The sequence below is a fragment of the Tenrec ecaudatus genome, chromosome 11, assembly GCF_050624435.1.
Source record: "Tenrec ecaudatus isolate mTenEca1 chromosome 11, mTenEca1.hap1, whole genome shotgun sequence".
Classification (NCBI taxonomy): Eukaryota; Metazoa; Chordata; class Mammalia; order Afrosoricida; family Tenrecidae; genus Tenrec; species Tenrec ecaudatus.
Genome location: NC_134540.1, coordinates 138,786,451 through 138,805,914, shown reverse-complemented (window position 1 = coordinate 138,805,914; position 19,464 = coordinate 138,786,451). Strand labels below are relative to the sequence as shown.

General features: G+C 37.6%; 1 non-coding gene and 1 pseudogene across 1 annotated transcript; one reads left to right on the top strand and one right to left on the bottom strand.

Moving 5' to 3' along the window:
- Positions 1-19,464, bottom strand: part of LOC142461086 (lysM and putative peptidoglycan-binding domain-containing protein 2 pseudogene) — a 57,737-nt pseudogene that overhangs the window by 21,364 nt on the left and 16,909 nt on the right.
- LOC142461965 (U7 small nuclear RNA) lies at positions 14,624-14,684 on the top strand. Its single transcript, XR_012787124.1, has one exon. It is a non-coding gene; the product is annotated as a U7 small nuclear RNA (small nuclear RNA).

The following is a 19,464-nucleotide window of genomic DNA, read 5'->3' as shown; positions in this document are numbered from 1 at the left end:
GTGTGGCATGTCAATTCCTATATTATACTTTTATGAAAACGTTTTAAACGAAGGTGAGAATCTGTGAAAGAAATTGCATAAAGCAAAAATAAAATTTAACATCTTGAGCACTTGGATTCTGCTTTGTTTAATTCCAACTTCAACACGAGCTTTCTGCATGCAACAAAAACATCAAAAGGAAATGGGATAAATATTAGATCACTCTTAGTCATCTTGTTTTCAGTTCCCTTTTTGTCAGTGTTATCATTAGCGTCATTCATAAATTTCTTCTCCCTTCTAAATTGTCTCAGTGTTTCTGATGAGTGGATTGTCCACACACCACTATCGATGTACTAGACCCACCAAGGAACCTATAATCTCAGTCCACACACACCTGATACACATGAGAGAACTTCAAAAAGTAGGGGGGGGGGAATGGAATTAAAAGATAATGGAGATTGTCCATTGATTTTTTAAATCCCTGTTTTATATATGAAACTTCCTTCACGTAATTATTGAAACTGGTTTGCTTGGTTTAAGAACTAAACAGCTTAAACGAAGTGATCATCTGAATAATTATCACCTTGTATAATATGCAATGAATGTTTTCCTGAGATATAATAGTAATTACATGAAATAATAATAAATAATATTGTCAAAAGTGAAACAGAACATTTTAATTGTTTTAAATTCTTAAACCACCTTTTCTGAAACAGTATTGGCAGGTGATTTTAAAGAAAATTCTATGTTTCTACAGTTCTACACTTATATTTAGAAATACAATTTCATTTGAGTATTGCATGACAATAAATGTGACTGATTCCTATCCTATATTTAGAACAATTCACAAAAAAGAATTTATATGATTTTTTTCTCTTCCCATTAAAAGAAAATTGATATTATTTTCTAAGCCTCATATAATTAAGATGAGGGAAAGCAAAAACACTTCTATAGATCTTCTTATAGAGGAGTATTTAACTATTGCATGGTATAAGATTCAAATATTTTTTTTTGCCTGAAGGAAGAAAATAAATCTTAAGTAAGGTTCTGCTCAAGATTCAGATCTGTTAGACATGTTAATTGTGTTGTGGTTTTTGTTAACAGTGGTTTACAACATGGGTCTGAAGGCGCTGTCACCGACTCGGCACTATTTAGAATAGAAGATATGTGGCCTTCCTGTTATTCTCTCCACTTTTCTGAGATCATTTTATAAACCTCAGGGATTTCATTGCTTTATGGAAAATTAGTTAAACTTGCAAATGTTTTGATTAGTCAGATTTTGGTAAATATGCATAAACAACTAAGATACTAGGTCAGTTTAACTTGGAAAATTAACAAGCATGCTTTAAATTATCAACTTTTACTTTGTGGATGAAAACCAGGAGTCATAAAATGGAAAAAATATATACAAAATTCAGGAGTACCATGTCACTGTGAAGGGGGTGGAGTGTGGAGTGGAGACACAAAGCCCATCTGTAGGCACCTGGACATCCCAGGGTACAGTAGAGCACTGGTGAAACATACAGCTTTCTTCTAGTTCTTTAATGCCCCCCCCCAGTATTATAACTCAATTTTCCCTTACAAATCCAGCTACAGCAGAACACATAGATGGGTACAGATAAGAGCTGAAAACACAGGGAATCCAGGACACATAAATCCCTAGGGACCAATATTGTGAGTAGTGATACCAGGAGGGTTAGGGGAAGGTAGGGGGAGAAAGGGGGAACTGATCACAACGATCTACCTGTAACCCCCTCCCAGGAGAATGGACAGCAGAAAAGTGGGTAAAAGGAGACATCGTTCAGTGTAAGACATAAAAAAATTATAAATTATGAAGGATTTATGAGGGAGGGCAGATAGGGGAAGGAGGGGAGTGATGAGGACCTGATACCAAGGGCTCAAATAGAAAGAAAATGTTTTGAGAATGATGATGGCAACAAATGTACAAGTGTGCTTGACACAATGGATGGGTGTATTGATTGTGATAAGAGATGTATAAGCCCCCAATAAAATGATTTATTAAAATTTAGAAATATTAAAATTCAGGAGCAAATAACAATAGATTCTTGCAACAAATGTATTATATAAAATTATTCTGAACCAAAACAAAACCAATGCATTTAGATAATGCCAGACTCATACATTTCCGGAATGTAGTGAAATGTTGATTTGTATTATGTCACTAATACGACAGGAATCGCAGAGGCACGGTGGTGAAGTGCCCATCTGTTAACCACATGACTGGCAGTGTGAACCCAACAGCTCCTACAAAGGGGAAAGGCATATTCCACTTCATCTGCTTGGATTCTGGTCAACTCAGTCCTATCCATTCCAGGCTAGGTCAGTGGGCACTACAGCAAGCCCCGGATGCCCCATTCCACACAACTTCTGCTTCAGACTGACCCCTTCTTAAATTCTCAACGACTCTAATTCCTTTGGGCTAGGGCATGGCATAGGCTCAGCTTTTTCTCAGCTCGTATTAAACTTCAGAACAATCAGACCATTCTCACCTCTCCTCTAGTCCCTGTGAACCAAGTCTGCTGGTATCAGTGGCCGGACTCAGCCCATCTCTCCATTGCTGAATGTCCCCCAATCCCACTTAACAAGTGGATCTAGGGAGCCTTTCAGGCATGTTCATTTCTGACGAGGACATTTCTCTCATGGGCCCAGACTTCCCCAGCACAGGTACCAGTGGCTTGCTCAAAATCCCAACATGCCCAAATCAACTTTTTTACCCCTTCTGTCTGTCAATTTCAGTTCTAATGGCATGTCATTTTCAATGCCAATGTCCTGTCACTCAAAGCACTGCATACGGCTTACCTTTTTAGGCCTTCTGTCTTTGCTTCAAACCGAAAGATCTTCCTTGCCTGCAATTCATAATACCATTTTAGCATATCTAATTACAAAGGCTGGAGATCATAGGCTTACCAGCTCTCAGATAATAATTCCCAATATTAATTTCTAAAACACATTATGTCAAAAACAGAACATGAGATAAATAAGCATTATCTTAACAGAGTCAAATCCTAAACACAATTCTTTTTAATACTCTCAAATTTAGTCCTTTTTTATCTAGACTATTGTATTAATATGCAATATGACCTCAGACCACTGAAAAGATCAAAGCAGGGCCAGACTTGCTGCCAGTCATTAGAAAAAGCAGCAACGATCGTGACTCAGTGAATTCCAAGAGGGGATTTTCCCCACTGAGCACCAACCTAACACCAATTACCTTAATTTTCTCCATTTCAGTTGTTGGTGGTAGGTACTAGCAAGCCAGTTGCAGCTCATAGAAATCCTGTGTATAACAGAACAAAATACTGCCTTGTCCTGTGACTTCCTAACAATTGTTCCTATGCTTGATCCCATTGTAGCAGCCAGTGTGTGCATCCACCGCCTTCATCATCTTCCTCTCTCATTCCCTATTATTTTTCCCAAGCAGGGTTTTCTTCTCCAAGGACAGGTCTCTTCAGACAATATGTTCAAAGTACATAGGACAAATCTCATCATCCTGGCCTCTGAGGAGCCTTCTGGCCATACTTCTTCCAAGACAGCGTCATGTGGCCTGTTGGCAGCCACAGTCCGTTCAGTATCCTTTGCCAGCACCATATTGAAATGTATCCGTTCTTCTTCGTGTTCTTTATTCACTGTTCAACTTTCACATGTATAGGAGGTAATTGAATACTATGGCTTGAGTCAGGAGCACTTTAGTCCTCAAAGTAAATCACTCCTTTCCAGCACTCTAAAGGGGTCTTGTGTGCCAGAATTATCCAATGCAGCACACATTTTGATCTCCTGCACCCAAGCAAGACAACATGGTTGACAACTTCAATCATTTCTACATTAATCATTAGGTTACTTAGCAGTCCTTTTGCGAGGATTTTCATCTTCTTTCCATTGAGTTGCAATCCATACCGATAGCTGCAACCCTGGACCACCATCAGCAAATGATTCAAGTCCTTCTGACTTTCAGCAAAGTTCTGGTATCTGCATATTGCTGGTTGCTAATAAGACTTCCTCCGATTTTGATGCTGTATCCTTCTCCATATAGCCCAGATTCTTTGATAATTTTCTCCATAGACAGATTAAATAAGTATGGTGAGAAGATATAATCCTTGATGAACACTTTTTCTGATTTTTAAACATCCCCTTGTTCTGTTTGCTCTACTGTCTCCAGATCCACGTGCAAGTATCACTGGAGCACAATAAAGGGTTCTGGAATAATCATTCTTCTCATGTAGAATAAAAGGCCACATATATCCAATGGTAAAATTCAGAGAGATTAGAAAGGACGGATGAATGCAAATTAGGAACACAGGAAAGAAGTAGCATATGTGATATTACATTATAGGGATTGTCACTAATGACATGAAACAAACTGTGTGCAGTTTTTAAGTGGAAAATTGATTTGTGCTAAAAGCAAAGACATCACTGTTAAAACTAAGATGTGCATGACAAAGTCAAGGTACTTTCAATTACGTGTGAAAACTAGATAATGAATATGGAAAAATGGAGAAGAAATGGATGCATAATTCCCATTGACTACCAGAAGTAAACAAATCTGTCTTAGAGGAAGTATGGCCATCATGTTCCTCAGGTAAAGCCAATCCCTGGAAAAGACGGACACTTAACAGAGAGTCAGTGAAAAAGTGGGAGGTGCTTGACAGGATGGAATGACACAGTGGCCACAGCATTGGCCTGAAACACCTCAACAGTTGTGAGGTACTGGAGGACCGGGCAATGGTTTACTCTGTTGTCAATTGGGTTCCCGTATGTCAGAACTGACAATGGCACAGATATCGTATGCCCCGAATCCTTAAGATCCCATTTACAATAGAATGAAATAGTAGGCATTCCCCAGGCCACCGTTTAATCACTCCTATATTGGAGCCCAGTGTGGAAGTCACCGTGTCAATCTCTCTCACTGGGAATCTTATTCACTTTTGCCAACATTCTACCTACTTCCTCGAGTTACATATTACAAATAACAGTTTTTTGGTTGCTGTTTTTTTTAAGTGTGACAATGATGTTATTTTCTTCCCCAAAGTACATGCGTGTGCTTACAGTTCAACAGTCATTTATTACCTCATAAGTCTAAAATACAGTTAGAAAATGCAAAGAAAACCAAGATTTTTGTGTACAGCTTTTGTCTGCTAGTCCCAATCTTCCTATCAGCCCCCTAGTCTGATCACAATGTGATTCAGGGTATGTTTGTTTTCCCTAAATTAAATCTTCTGAGGACATTTCTTTATCTTTGTGATGGATGGTTTTCTTTAAGAACAATAATGGTGTGAGAAAAATATAATTTCAACTCAACTTTTATTATTCTAAGACTTTTTTATCATCATATACACATCTCAGTGGCATTGAACATAAAATTATTTTTCACTAAAACTGTAAATCATATAAGTATTCAAAAATATGAGGGTGTTCCAAATGGAGGCATAACTGACAATTCAGGCCCTTGTGTTGTCTCTTTCTGGCCTTCTGCAAGAGAAATGCTTGTGTTGATATTAATTTAGTCAATTGTCTCCACAGAATGCCAGATACAAAAATTTAACATAAAGTTTTTACCTTTTCAAGGGAGACAGAGGATGGTGTAAAATATGAAAAATAATAACAACCATATATAATTTACCAAGGATTCACGAGGATGGGAGGGTGGGATAAGGAGGGGGGGAAAGGAGCTGATACCAAGGGCTCAACTAGAAAGAAAATGTTTTGAAAATGATGATAGCTTGATACAATTGATGTATGGATTGCTATAAGAGCTATAAAAGCACTCAATAAAATGTTACCTATAGCTTTATAAACATTTTATTCTACTCAATAAATGAGTGCTTAAACAATAATGTCTAATATGAACAGAATGAATGAGAGCTTTAACATTATAATGTTAGAGATCACATGCATATGATGTATTGTTAAAATGCTGAAATCTTGTCTTATCAATGAAACATAAAATACTTTCATAAAAGTCCTACCCTTTTAAATATGAAAAGACGGGAAGTTATTAAAAAAACTCTTCACCTTTATAATTTGCTAGGCAACATAGGGAAATAAAGTTTTAAATTTAAGTAGACAGAACGAAGTCATTGTGTTCACTTAATAGTTGCTAATCTTGAAAACACTGTGGTAGAAATACAATTTTCTAGAATTATAAATTGGAATTCATATTTGACGGCACATCCTGCTTAAGCAAGTTTAGTCATAGTGTTATGCTTGGTACCTAACATAAATGCCTAGTACAGTGTTTCCCCAAACTGGCAGTTCCATATATATGGAATGATCCAGTGGAACAGAACAAGCAGATATACCTATATTAGCCTGGAAAACGCGCCAGAAGGGCCTGCGTCATTGTTTCCTGAAGAAGACGTGGTGGGACAAGTAATTTGGAGACGCTCTGATCTACATAAAAGGATGCACATGACAGGACACAAAAGCATGGACACAAACACAGGGTACTCCCCATGACAGTTAAAGTTTTGTATCAACTTGGCTGGGTCATGATTCTTGATCTGGCAGTTAAGCCTAGTAATCCTCCATAATGTGATCCCCTAATGTGATCTCTTCAAAGGTACGGCCTCCTTCTAGGATAGGTAGACCCCCTTGGGAAAACTTGCTTGCTTTTTACTGGGTCTAGATCCTGCCCCTGGTTCATTAATCTTGAGTTCCTTGGACTTCATCCAATAGCCTGTCATATTTTTTGAGGATGCTGGGAGTCATCTGTGGCATTCCTCCTTAACTGCCAACCTGTGAATCATTCCCCTCTGCAACCACAAGCCTGTCACCTTCCACACAATTTCCCATGAATCAATCCCTGCTGCTAGTCCTGTCAGGAGATGCCTTCAGCCTCCCAGCTTATCCACGCACTTTGAAATTGCCCATGTCTACAATTGTGTGGACTGTTTGCTTAATATAAAGTCCTCCATATAAGTTACAGGGCAGGGTAGTACTTTGTTCTGTTGTCTATAAGGTTACTATGAATTCGAACTGACTTGACAAGACCAAGAAAGAATGTGTGTGTGTGTGTGTGTGTATAGTTTCTCTAGAGAACCAAGTCTAATATACTTGATAAGTTGTGAAATTCTAAATTTAGGTACCATTAGTCTATGAGTGGTACCACAAAAATAAATAAATAATACACTTAGCTGTAAGCTAGAAACTATCCATGGAAGCTCACCAAGAGGATGTGGAAGAATGGCTTGCTATCTGCTTCTAAAATTACAGTACTTAAAAATTCTTGAGAGTGTAGCTCTTTCCTTACCCGTAGAGTCACCGTTAATGAGGTTCAGCTCAGTGACATCTAGTTTATTGTTGAAGAAGTTTATAGGACAAAAATATTTACTCAAAATACAAAGTTCTGTCTGCCTCATTTTAATGTTGCACTTAACTGCACTATACATCCATGTATCTTTGCTTTATCTATTCCTACAGAAAAAGTCTCCCCTGTAGTCTAAGACTCCGCCTGTCAGAGGAGATTTTAAGCTGCGGTTGCGTTGTCTTGAAATCACGGCGATCGCATGTGTCAGAGTGGAACTGAGCTCCATCAGGTTGTCAGTGACTGAAATAAGTCACCGGGCCTTGGTTCTAAGGTGCTTCTGGGCAGTCAAAGGCCCTGCCTTTCATCTGATGGCTTCTCAAATGTGCACTACCTTTGCATCTAGTTGGATGCCAAGGAAAGTTGAATTTAGGCATAATTTCCACATCTGCCTGCACAGATGTTGTCTTTTCTACAAATATGACTTTTTCTGTTGTTCATTGAACATGAAAGTACACACCCTGATGTAAATCAGTTGATGGGAGACTTACCTAAAATGAGTTTAAATAAATAGATGTAATGTGCAATCTTTGTCTAAAACTTGAGGACAACAAGAGCCTGGGGAAAGGAAGCAGCAAGGAATGGCAAGGTCGAGGGGACAGACACCATGTCCATCAATCTGCTCATCATATGCAGGCATGGTAATTACCACCTCAGAGCATCATTCGAAGCTGATCTTTGATATATATTTAACAGTCCTGACTCAAAATGTACAATTAAAACTTCCTAGTGATAAGCAAGGAGACCTTGTGGGGCCACCAAAGACAAGATCAGTCATGCAAATGCCCTATCCACAGTTAGGGAGAAAGAGAGGCTTCCTGCTGCATAAAGACTATCCGGTCCTACAGGGCTGCTTCGGATCAATGTTAGGGAGATTTTGGTTTGAAATGAGAAGGATTTTGACTATTCTAGTGGAGGAAAAAAAGATGAAACTCACATTCCTGAGAGTAACAGAATATGGCCTCTGTAAGTCTGTACAATTGTACAAGTTGTGTATTGGAAAAATTCAGAAAGATCTACTCATGGAACGATGCTGTCAATAATATGCATGATCACATGCAGTGTCATATGCAGTGCTCCACTCAATACACAGCAAGCAAAAGGAATGCTGTATTCTTGGCCTTCAGTGATCACCCAATCTGCCCATGCTAATTTTATAAATCAACTCTTTCCTTCTTCTTATCGCATCGCAGATGTTCTACTACTGTCTTTGCTTAGATTTAGGCACTAGATTCAGCCACTAGAAACACCCATCAAATTGTTTTGCATCTACTTAAAAACCGTCTCTCTCTCCTTTTTCGTTTTGAAGGCTTAAAGATAGAAAAAAGCGGAAGTAGGAGAAAATGGAGGCATGGGTATTTCTCCACAGTTCTCCCATAATTCCTTCCAGCACCACATGTCAGCCATCATTCCTGGCTTGTTACGGAGATTGACTAGCACTCAGGAACAAAGAACCAAAGAGAAGAGGGAAAGAGTTTAGAAGAGAGGGGAGTAGGAAGAAAGAGACATATGTAAATACTTAATACACATTTTTCTTTTTAGCATGCATTCTTTGAATACGTGGTGCTCTATTCTCTTAATCAGAACATGTACAAAAGGTCACAGTCAAAATGCATGTGCTCACAATGCATGTTTCTGTCTTCATCAAGGATCGTGGGCTGCTATGGCTATGGGTCACTGCGTTCATTTTCTACTCGGCAATCCCGTCTGCAGTGCATAATTGTCCCAAAAGCTGTCATCTTTTTTCCTGGAGCAGAACTGCTGAGTGGGTGCAAAGGGCAAACTTTCCACTGTTAAACACTTAACCTTTCCTCTACCAGGGTTCCTTAAGGAGTATCTACTTTCAAATAAATAGTTGATCGCAGGTACTATTATGGTTAATGATGTCATGTAGAATTACCTAGCTCAAAGGATTGTGGTAAGGCATGCCAGGGATCTTTCATAATGTTACCACCATCAGAGAAGTGTTAAGCTGTAGCCACAATGTTGGTAGTTCAAACCTGTCAGGTGGTCTGAGGGAGAATCATGGGACTACCTACTGCTGTGAAAGTTACAGTCACTGCCAGCAACTCAGTTCTGACTCCTGGGGACCCTGTGGGACAAGATAGAACTACACCTGAAAATTCCCCACACTATCACTCTCGATGGGAATAGAAATCCCTGTCTTTCCTGAGGAGTGGCTGCTGGTTTGGAAATGTTGACCTCGTGCAGCTGAACTCGGAAAACTGGGTGTTCAGAATGTAAAGTCTAATACATCATCCTTGGTCAGGTGGAGGGGCAGTGACAGCGACGCCCCGCAATGAGATAGACTGACACTGGGGTGCAGAAAATGGACTCAGCCATGGGTACAATTTTAAGGATGGTGCAGGACCATGCAGCTTTCTTTCTGCGGTGCTTAGGGCGCCTATGGGTCATCATCCACTTGACAGAACCTAACGACAACAATAGTTCCTTCCTCAGATCTTGGATCTTATTATTTACACTGCTTGATTCACGCAGGCAAGGGATTAAATCCCTTTAATCTGCCACAGGTGTGTTTGGTTATGGAACTCAAGTTTGCTTAGTGGGGTTTCTAACTCTGATCCTTCTGGCCTTCCCTGTAAAAGTTGCTGTGTGCCTAAAAAAAACAGAGTCGACTGTCCCAGTTCTCTATAGAACTGTGCCTGCATCACATAGAGCTGCAGAGAAACTGGGTCAGAAGTGTCCCATTAAGAACATCATAAGATTGCATTCTCCCAGTTAGGGAGATTTTTTCCCCATTGTTTTCTTTTTGGTTCATTTATGTCTCCATTAATCTTCATTCTATCTTGTTGGTTGAGGGTTTACACTGTTGCTTTTGTTCTAGTTGTTGAAGATGTATAAGGTGTTGATTTTGGATTGCGCCTCTTTTTTGCATGTGTGCACTGATTGCTGTAATTGCCTCCTGATAACTACTTTTGCAATATCTTTAAGGGTTTGGTAGGTTGTCCTATCATTCTTCTTTGTTTGACGTAATGTCTTGATTCTATCCCTTTCTTGATCTGTTACCTAGTCGTTTTTCAGTAGTATATTGTTTAGTCTCCATGCCTTCCAGTATTATGTGCTTGTTCTTTTTATTGCTTATTGTGAGTTTTTATGGTATGGTTTGTAAAAATGGATTGTGGAATATATATATGTGTATATGTATATATATATTATGACTTGCTTGGTGGCCTAACAAGAGTATATATCATGTGCACTGGTGAAGGATCCCTACTGCACTGTTGGCTGGTGAATGCTCACTATATTTTTAGGAGGTCCAATGGGTGGAGAATCTCTTGTTTCTTTGTTTCGTTTATTTACTGATGATCTCTCATTCATTGAGCATGGTATCTTAAAGCCTCCTACTCTTACTACCAAGCTATTTCTCTCTTCCTTTCTGTTAGAATTGGGCCGATGTATTTCAGTCAATGGGAAATTTATTTTAAATTTATTTTTAAAAACATTTATCCCTGTTTTTTATTATTATTAGAAGTAGTAGTACCTTGGCATATATATATATATATATATATATATATCCTACAACATATTAATTTTGCTATATTTATATTCCATCACCCTCCTAATATGTTTATTTACCACATGCTTCATCGTAGTACCCATTTTCAGGAGCTGTAAACATTCTCAAAATGTAAATGTGAGCCTGTTATTCCAAGGCAACTCTATATTCACACAAAACTTGTAGATGTTGAAAGGTAACTACTCTTCTGCAAACTCTTCAATAACACAGTATAGTTGGAGTGAAACTTACGAAGCCTGTTTTGAAGAGCTCATTTGAAATTTTCAAAATACAAATTTAAACAGTTTCTCCATCCAGCCTTGAATATTCGTTTCTTCCCCTGCTCAACTCCATTTCTCACTTTTTGATCATTTCAACCCTTCTTTTACTGAAACTTAAAAACCAAACCATAAAAAGTATAAAAAAAGAAAGTCATGTGTCCTCCTCAGTCAAGTCTTAATAAAATTTTACTTATATTCACATTTATTCCATTCTTCTTACAATGAACTAATTTCTCAAGGTTCCCAAGGATTTCATGTCCATATTCACTGTTCATTTTTTATATTTCTTTATTTTTCACTAATTATTGGCACAGTTGATCCCCCCTCCCTATTTCAGTTTGTTCTGGAGTGGAACACTTTTAGCTTTTTTCTTTTCTGAAAATCTTATTTTAACCTTTTTTTCCAAAAAAAAAAAAAGGGGGGGGGCAGTCCAGCAGTCCAAGTGCCACTTTGTGTTTTTACGACAAAAGAATCTTCTACCACCTTATATAATAGCACAAATGAGGTTCAAAAGCAAAAAAAAATCCAAATGAAAACCTTAGATCTAAAATAATATATCAACTATCTTTGTTTTCAGAGGGAAATGAATAATAAAAGTATGAATGTGTGCCTACAAGGTTTTGACTCATAAGAGGCTAAGGCTTTGGCTCATAAGAGGCTAAGGCTTTGGTTCCAACATTGGACAGAAAATAAGACTTTGGGCTTGGACAGCTGGCTCGAACTGAGGTTCCCAAATATAGATCACATTTTGAAGTACAGTTCTCTCAGTCATGGGAAGAGAGAGATCAAGAAACAAACAATACACACTAAATAATTAGTACAGGACATGAGAAATCCATACCCACCAAGCCTTGCCTCTGTCTCCTGTGACTTCTCAGTCCTTGTTTGGACATCTAAGTGAACTATTACTCATCGTGACACACAAGGATAAAGTGGAAATGCTATGCAGGCTTTTTGAGACTGTACTATATTTTTCCCATGATGTAGCTGGTGAGTGATAAAGAACTGTCTTTGCAATGAATCCTTCCGGAATGTCCATGAATAACAGAAACAGCAATAACAAAATTATTAGGGCCCAAACTTGCATATAAATAATTTCATGTCTGATGGAATTATTTTATTGGCCGCTTCCACATAAAAGTAAAAACATCATGTCTGAAAGCATTTTCCCAGAAACCCACACCACAGAATTTTGGAAGATTTAAAAAGGAATTTAAAATATGAAATTTAAGATTGCACAAACATTCAACAAAATATTCTCAGAAAATATGGTAAATAGAAAAATTAGAGATACTTGGTATTTGTTTTGTGGTATTCCTATCAGAAAGTATTATTTAAGTAGTATTTAAAGGCAAAACATAAACTAAAATAATAAGCTATAAATTTGATGGAGATAAATCTTAAGAAATAAAATATATTGGAAGATTAATATTAGGAACTTAAGTATATTAAAAGTAGTGTACCCGCCCCATGTATCCTTTGGAACTTCTTTGAGGGTAAACTCAGAGGAATGATCAAACCAATGTATAGATTGTTCATTTAGAATTTTAGAACATAAGCTTTCATCCGTAAGCAAACAATAATTATAGCCTCCCTCGGCAAGCATGTCTATGTGCACAAAAGAGCATATAGACACAAGACCCCCCCCCCTTGTCACAAAGTTTGCTTACTGTGGCACGGGTCTCAATGGAAAATATAAAATTACAAAGCTTCTCGATGAAAACCTGGAAGGAAATCAGGGTGATATGCGGTCTATTAATAGTTTGTGCATACATGAAATGTAAAATACAAATAGGTAAGAATATGTTAAGTTGGAAATCATTAGAATTTGTTTTTCAAATTGTACTACTAAGATAAAAAGGACAAGATGCAGATTGAGAAAAAATATCTTAAAATACATATTTAGCATGGTACTCTTAAGACTCAACAATAAAAGTAAATGACCCAATTAAAAAGTGAGCAAGAGGTTGAACCAATAACTTATCATGTAAGAAAAACATTGGCATGTAAGATTATGAAATGATGGTCAAAATAATAGAACCTTAAGAAATCATATATTAAAGCACAATGGGTCGCCAACTGCACACATTAGAAGACTAGGATTTCTATTCCCATAAAGAGTTACAGTCTTGGAAACTCCCAGAGGCAAATTGCCCTCCCATATAGAGGGTGGCCATAGGGTTCTCTTTCTTTAAAGGACATTTTCTTCATTCTGTACTCATTGTTAGTAGCTCCCCCTTTCCCTCAACCCTCCCCTGCAATATGGGCTATGAAGGTGTGGAAGAATGGGCCATGTTATGTTCTGTTGTGCATGGGAACAATGTAAGAACAGAGTTCCTAAAATAGGAGTAAAAATTCTATATCTCTAGCCTATGGCAGATCAAAAATAATTTCTATATATTTATTTGTTCAACTTACGAGGTTTTCTTGAAATGAATTTGAAGTTTACATTTAGACTTTAAATATTTAGGCACCGCCTAGAACCAAATGGAGCAAAAAATCCACTTGTGATATTTTAATTTTAAGGCAAAATGAGTAACAGTTTTTATTCTTCTAGAAAATTTTATTTTCCAACATGCAAAGAAATAATGGCCCCCAACCAATGGAATATTTTTATTGTTCCAAATATATTCTGGATAGGTCCCAAGCTAACTCAATATTATAAATCAAGAGAAAAATGGAGTGAAGACGACAGTTTGAATTCCAGCTATCCCAAAGGTTAAAAAACTTAAATATTTAATTGGGGTCAATGTCAAAAATTATTTCCTAAGTGTTCTGTTACATAATACATTTATGGTCCTTGAATATACTTAGTATATAAATGGAGAACACAGGGCTCTTATAAGTAAAATAACTTTTAAAATAAAAAAAAATGACAAACAAATCAAATTAAGTTAAACATATCATAGCATTTAAAAATAAATACTATTGAAAATACCTGTTTCCTAAGATGTATTCTGCTGTACTTTTTTCAAGATAAATTTATTCCTGCTTCTGGATATTCCTGATATATGTGATATTTTGGGCCAGCATGGAAATTCAAAAGAATAAATTCTTCTTTGAAGTTCCCTTCTCATTGTCCAGTTTTCATATGGATATGAATAAGTCAAAGTTTATAGTAAATTTATCAAACTTTATAATTTATGAAGTACTGATAACATAAATGCTCGTGGGAACACTAGGCAGGAGAGCAAACAATGCATTGAACTGAGTCAATCTGCTACCCAGAGCTCTTCAATGTTCAGAATATCAAGGATTTCACTATGAGCACTAAGGTGTGCCAAACCTAAGCCATAGTGCTTTCAATCACCTCACACGCATGTAAAATTTGGACACTGAATGAGGAAGATTAAAAAAGAACCAATAACCAATGCATTTGAATTATGGTGCTGGAATTTCAAAAGAATTTCAAAAGTACCATGAACTGCCAAAATAACGAACAAAATCTGTCTTGGAACAAGTACAACCAGAATGCTCCTGAAAGCAAGGCTGTCTTAGAATCAAGGGCAGCAAGATTTGTCTCCTAAGTGTTACAGCTCTTTTCGAATTTGGCTCGCAGGTTTTCTGGTTTTTCAGGGAAACCCCTAAAAAATAGATTTGTCTCCTATACTTTGGACAAGCTGCATGGAGAGATAATTACATGGGAAAGAACATCGTTCCTGGTAAAGAACTGAAGCCCTTCAACAAGAGGGGTTGTGGCACAGGCTCCAACAATAGGTTCCAACATCTGAACAATCGTGAGGCCGACAAAGGCCTGGGTGATGTTTTCTACTGTTGCACACGGGTTTGCTTAAGTGGGATCTGACAGCATGTACCTAACAAAACACAACAATGCAAACACTGCTATTACTAATTACTCCCAATTTCTTTCAGAGAAAAACATTTTACATAATGATTGTACATTAAGGGGGATCAACACCAAAGAATAGAGCAACATTGGCCAAGGGATTCTTGAAGAGAAATCATAGGATTTGGGGGGTGGGGTGAGGTAGGGAGGCGGGGAAAAAAAGCTATCTAAATAAAAAATCTAAGCATTAATACACTTTTTAAATCAGAATCAAAAAAAGAAAAAACAAACAAAACCCGTGTAAGTTGAGATCCTCGAAGGAGGTGATCTGGCGTATGGATAAACTGGTGAATTTTTTTCCTGGTAAATGGTGAAAAAAAAAAGTGCTTAAGAAAACCTCAGATTTTTCCTCTCAAATAGCATTTCTAATATGTGTCTTGACTATAACAAGCTCTTGGTAATCCAATGCCAATAATAAGAAGAAAGCATGATTTGTAATACGTTCTCATTTCTAAATGTGTGCACATGCACACTTTCAAAGACGTCCACCTTCTCAACAGCACATCTAAAGTTCCTACAATAGCTGTTGAAAAGAGAGAAGAAAGGTTACATACTAGGTCACTGTTACTTTCAGAGACCATAATGACAAAGTAGTGTGGTTCATTTCTACGGTTTTAGCAAAAGCTTTTTGAGTCTCTCCCAGTACCAAGGTACTGGATTATATAACAACGAACACATGGTTATGCTGTTGGGACAAAGACAACTCATAGAATGAGGGAAGGTGAAGACCTGCACCATCCGTAGCCTCATTTCTATGGCTGAGCCATTGCTGCAGCCACTTGTCAATCCATCTCATTGAGGGGCTTCATCTTTTGTCTGACCCTCTATTTTACTCAGCAGGATGTCCGTCTTCAGTAACTCCTTCATTCTGGTAACATTTTCAAAGTACAGAAGACAAGTTTCCCCGGGTCCCTCGTTAACACCGAGTCCTGGTTTTACTGTAGGGTAAGCATTGCATGCTGGCCTTGTGGTTGGTGGTTTGAACCTAGCAGCTTCTCCTTGGAAGAAAGACGGGCCTCTCTGCTCTCAGAAATATTTGCGGTCTTGAAAATCTTCTAGAACTATGCATCAGAATCCATTCTATGGCAGTGCGTTTGGCTTTTGGGTTTGGTTTTCACTTGGGTTGGTGTTGGAATTGGATTTCACAGCATTCTAGTTGTACTTCTTTCAAAAAAATGTATTTCTTCCTTGGTATTCATTTTGATGATCATGTTTTTATTGTAAAAGTTATATATAATATATATGACTTTCATAGATATATACTTTATATATACAACACATTGTTGAGAATTGGAAGAAGCAGTAAAGGATAAAGAATGGATATAGCTGATGACCCCTCTCCTTGAAAATCTCAATGCCATTGAATCGATTTTGACTCTTACCGGACAGGGTAGAACTGCCCGAGTTCTACAGGGTACAACTCAGAACCCCATGGGTGTCTGAGACCATAGCTTTTTACAGGAATAGAAAGCCCGGTCTTTCTCCCAAAGAGCAACTGGTGGCTTTGAACTGCTGGCCTTTGGGTTAGCTGTCCAATACAAAAGCTTTATACTACCAGAGCTTCCACAGATAGCAAATAAACTCGTTAACATCTTTCCTTATTTACTTTCAGAGATCTTTCTATTTTGAAAATGTTGATATTTACTCTTTTTGACCTACAAAAATGTTAATTTTATATTGTCCAGCCTAATTTGTTTGCTTAATGTCATAGACATATTAGTTTACATAAAATAACCGCATCCTCATAATTGTTCTTGTATTTGAGTCCATGGCTGCAGTCAGTGTGTCAATCCATCTTGTCGAGGACTTCCTTGCCATTGGATGGCATATTCAATGATATCCTCCATCCGAAATAGAACTATCTTACAGGCTTTCTAATTTTCTAATCTAATGGGAACGCTTGGCAACTTTCATCCACCCATCTTTCCGCTAGCATCTAGCACTTGAAGCACTGCGCCTCCACTATATTTATAAAGAGTCTGTAAAAGTTCTTCTCAGCAGAGTCACTGCTTCAGGTATGAACTTTTCTCAAATAAAACATTGCATATGCTTTTATCACACTGTACTTTAAATACAAGGTTTAATTGTTTCTTACCAAAAGTTTGGTAGATTGGGAAATTTTCATACAGATGCCTTTTTCCTGAGCAATCTGATTCTTTTTCTGCTTCGTTCCACATGTGTCTGTCTTGTATGATGTGTAATACTCATTCCAATTCGGATCGCACTTAGCTGTGTGGGTTTTGTTTCTCACAAACAGCCCTGGGAGCACAAGGGTCAAACTCTGGGTGGCTAACCAAAGGTGGGCAATTGGACCCCACCAGCAGCTTCCTGGGCATACAGTCCTGGTAATCTGTGCCCCAAAGATGTACAGCTGAGAACAATCTATCCTGCTCTATATGGTAATTATGTGAATGGCACATCACAACAACGAACAATAAAAATTCATTAAACATCCTGTGAATTAGAAATCTGCCTTCTCTTGCCTGCTTTTCCACTGTATCCAATGGAGTGGAATAAGGTCCCTAACATTTTCAGTTATGTTTCTGTAATTTACCCTGAAATTTTGTACTTTGAAGACAAGATTTACTGCATAAGCCATTAGCAGGTCCATGTTACACCAAGAGAATGGGTGTATTCAATCTAGATTTATTAGTGATGAATGTGCTTTCTTTCTGCATCTGCGATCTCTCAGTTTGTTCAAAACCTTGGCAAGATGATCCGACTGCTAATTGGCCCACCACCTCTGCAGGACACATTAGAAGAGAGCACAGGGATAAACCTCCAGGGAAACCAGGACGCAATTCTCTCTGACATGGAGAATGCTCCTTGATTTTGGAAATGTCGCTGTTATCACAATTTCTGCATCATTTGAAGAGACTTTGATAGATTAATTATATTTAGACCCCATACTGTGTACCTCAGTCTAAGATCTGAACCATTAGAAGATATTTTGTCCTAGGTTGTAGTGCACGTAGGGCCATGGCAGGTCTTAAAAATGAAAGCCTGGTGGCTTGTCTTCTATCAGCTCCTTCTGTGGCCATACTTTAGCAACCTATACTAAAATATGTGAGGAGTCTTATTTGTGTAGTCAGCTAAACAGTGAACTGCTGAATCCAAGGTCAGTGCTTAAACACATTAGCTGTTCTGCAGTAGAGGAAAAAGATGAAGGTGTCTATTCTTGTAAAGTTTTTAAGTCTCAGAAGTCCAAAAGGATATGTCTATTATGTCTTAAAGTGTCACTATGAATCAGTATCAACTTTATGACAGGGAGGATTAATATTTTTTATGATTCAGGGGGAAGCAGAAATCAGTTTTCCTCACAGATTTTTGATGGATAGTATAAATTTAATATATGCATAAAGTAATTATGGTTTCTACATTAGAATAAAATTCACTTGAACACAAACCCTGTGAAAATATACTAAATAATCACAATCTGGCATTGAAAAGCATTTTAAAAATATGGTAACTTGAATGACTTGACTTTTCAGAAGCAGAGAATAATTTTCAAGAACACCAGATAGTTTTTTGTTTGTTTCTTTGTTTTCTGCAGAATAATATCTGATGTTTAAACTAGGACCTTAGCTCTACAAACACCAGAAGACAAATTCAGGAAGTAATTGCTGATAAAAGAGAAGAGGATCATCTTCAAAGAGTCTGACATCTTCAGAAATCAAACTATATGTTCACGGGAAAGAGAAAGAAAAAGTGAGAGAGACTGATTTAGTATTAGGAATTGCTAGAACAACATGAAACTAATGAGAAAAAAAGTAAAATAAAATATAACCAGTAGGCAATACACATGGGGAAAAATGGGAGACAAAAAGCTAAGGTGGAGATTCAACAATTCTCTCAGAGAAAACTGCAAACCAAGAGAAAACAGTAAAGTTTCCTCTCCAAATATGTGTGGATTCCCCAGAAAGGGCCCTTGTGCCTGCCATACTGGAAAACTATACGACTACAATGAACAATACTGTAAAGATGTAGTTGCTTATAAAAAGGTAGGAAGATAATATTCTCTCTAAGTACCTGATATGATGGCAGGTGAGACTCAAGGTCCTTCACCTGTGGACAGTGATGTTTATATCGAGATCCTTATGCAATCAGTGAAATAGATATGCAGGTGAAGACCCAAGAATGACAGGGAAAGCGACTCTAAGTGTTATCTAGCGTGATAGGAAATGAACGGAAGAAAGACATGTCAGTGTAATTAGCCCTTACACAGTGGGAAATCGGTTCCATTTCTAAATAATGTGTACTTTTGAGTTATCTAAAGTTAAAACACCACATCTGTTACTAGTGTTTAAATTATATATCATTTATAGGGAACTTTGATGGAGGAGATTGGCAAAAGACTCTTAAACAACCTGTGAAACGGAGGTGCTACAACCCTGTTTGTTGAAAATGAAGAGTCTTTGAAGTAGTTACTGATGAAAGTCAAGCACAACAGTCTTCAGCATGCATTACATCTCAACGTAAGCACACCTGGACCGATAAGCAACAGCATGATTAAAGAAGA